Below are 1789 nucleotides of genomic sequence, written 5' to 3'. Positions count from 1 at the left end.
CTTCAAATGGGAAATTGGTCAAAATAGGCTTGGAGCTTAAGAGGTTAAATGGCAAAAATGAAGGGAATAAACAGGGTGTTCTAAAATCAGCATTGCTTGGACGTCACTGTAGGCCCAAAGGTCGCAGAGGGAGAACTGCAATGAAGGTAAAGGGCAAGAGAGAGAAAGAAAGAGAAGAAGAAAAGAGAGCAGCGCTGTATTTCTGTAATTGACGTAGGCATTAAAAACAGAGCAGTGTCTTCTGAAGCTAAACCATTCTATATGGTTCAAAGTAAAACGAGCTGAGGCATCATCGTATCTAACCGTTTTTCCGACGTACATAGCAACGCTATATATATCCTTAAGAAAAACATATCCGAAGTAAGTTCCATCTGACAAACGCCAGACTTGATCCTTGAGCGCTCCTTGAGCGACTGGTTCAGGAATGCTCTCCATTGTTCGGTACCTTTTTAGATTCTCGTCATCGTGCTCTTCTACAGATCCTCCCATATGGTCTAACGCGTAGGATTTCTGGCTTTCATCCAGACGGTCCGGGTTCGAATCCCGGTATGGGAAGCTTTGGTTTTCAGCAACCTCAGAAACACAAGCCATTGCTCCGTTCTCTCGGTCCTTCACACATCTCGCTAACCCCTAACTCTTAAATACACATTTCACTCGTAGGCTTGCTGTGATTGCTCCATAGGAATAACAACCTTATTGGTCAATACTTTTGGCGGGAATTTTTTTGACCAATCAGGACAATCTGAATAATGATGGGGCGGGGCTGGGGCGGGACGGGAAGAGGTGGGGATGGGGCAGGAAGGGGCGGAGGGATGGGCGGGGCGGTGTGTCACCATGGTTTAAATTACCTCATATCCAAAACATGAATGACGAATGGCAGGGGTAATTACACGCCACCAGTTAATAATTACTGGAGACTCGTGGTCATTGATATCAGAAAAGTAATTAAGAGAGTTCAAGGGTCAGGGGATCTGAGGGGTCAAAGGTAATTACAGATGATTGAAAACATAATTACTAACAGACCTCATCATAGGGTGATCTGAGGGGTCAAAGGTAATTACAGATGAATGAAAACATAATTACTAACAGACCTCATCATAGGGTGATCTGAGGGGTCAAAGGTCACATTCCAGAAAAGGAGGCACGTGGTGTGGGGGAGGGGTCAAAGGTCACATTCCAGAAAAGGAGGCACGTGGTGTGGGGGAGGGGTCAAAGGTCACCTGGCAAAGGTCAAAGGTCACCTGTCAAAAAGTTTGATTGACTGTGCCCCTTATAATCTCTCTAATGTCTAAACCACTGCCAACAAAAGTGAGAACACCCCTAAGTGAAAATGGCAAAACTGTGCCCAGTTAGCCTTTTTTTCTCCCTGGTGCCACGTAACGTATTAGAGTTACAAGGTCTTAGGTGTGATTGAGGAGCAGGGCTGTTAAATCCTGTGTTTTAGGTACAATTCCCTCATACTGGCCATCAGATATTTAACGTATAACTTCACGGCAAAAAAAAAAAAAAACTAAGAATGTGAGAAACAGAATTGTTGCTCTCTGCAAAGGTGTCCAAAGCTACAAGAAGTTTGCTAATACCCTAACACTAAGATTTTCCAGGAATAAGTTGAGTTCACATGTTCAGTGTAATATCCAGAGGTTGCCTTTAACAATAGATGCATGTGTGCTGCCAGCATTGCTGCAGAGCTTAAAGAAGTGGGAGGTCATCATGCTGTTCTCAGACCATACATCACATACAGCATTAACTCTTTTTGCATGGCACTATCCTAGAAGGAGGCCTCTTCTAA

The 1789-nt window shown here is 44.0% G+C and overlaps 1 non-coding gene across 1 annotated transcript; it reads left to right on the top strand.

Annotated features, from left to right (window-relative positions):
* Positions 1-483: 483 nt before the first annotated feature.
* On the top strand, positions 484-555 carry trnae-uuc (transfer RNA glutamic acid (anticodon UUC)). The gene has a single exon. It is a non-coding gene; the product is annotated as a tRNA-Glu (tRNA).
* Positions 556-1789: the final 1234 nt, after the last annotated feature.

The sequence above is a fragment of the Astyanax mexicanus genome, chromosome 1 (genome assembly GCF_023375975.1).
Source record: "Astyanax mexicanus isolate ESR-SI-001 chromosome 1, AstMex3_surface, whole genome shotgun sequence".
NCBI classification, from domain to species: Eukaryota; Metazoa; Chordata; class Actinopteri; order Characiformes; family Acestrorhamphidae; genus Astyanax; species Astyanax mexicanus.
Note: the sequence above shows the minus strand (reverse complement) of the source record. Positions and strands in the feature narration are given on the sequence as shown.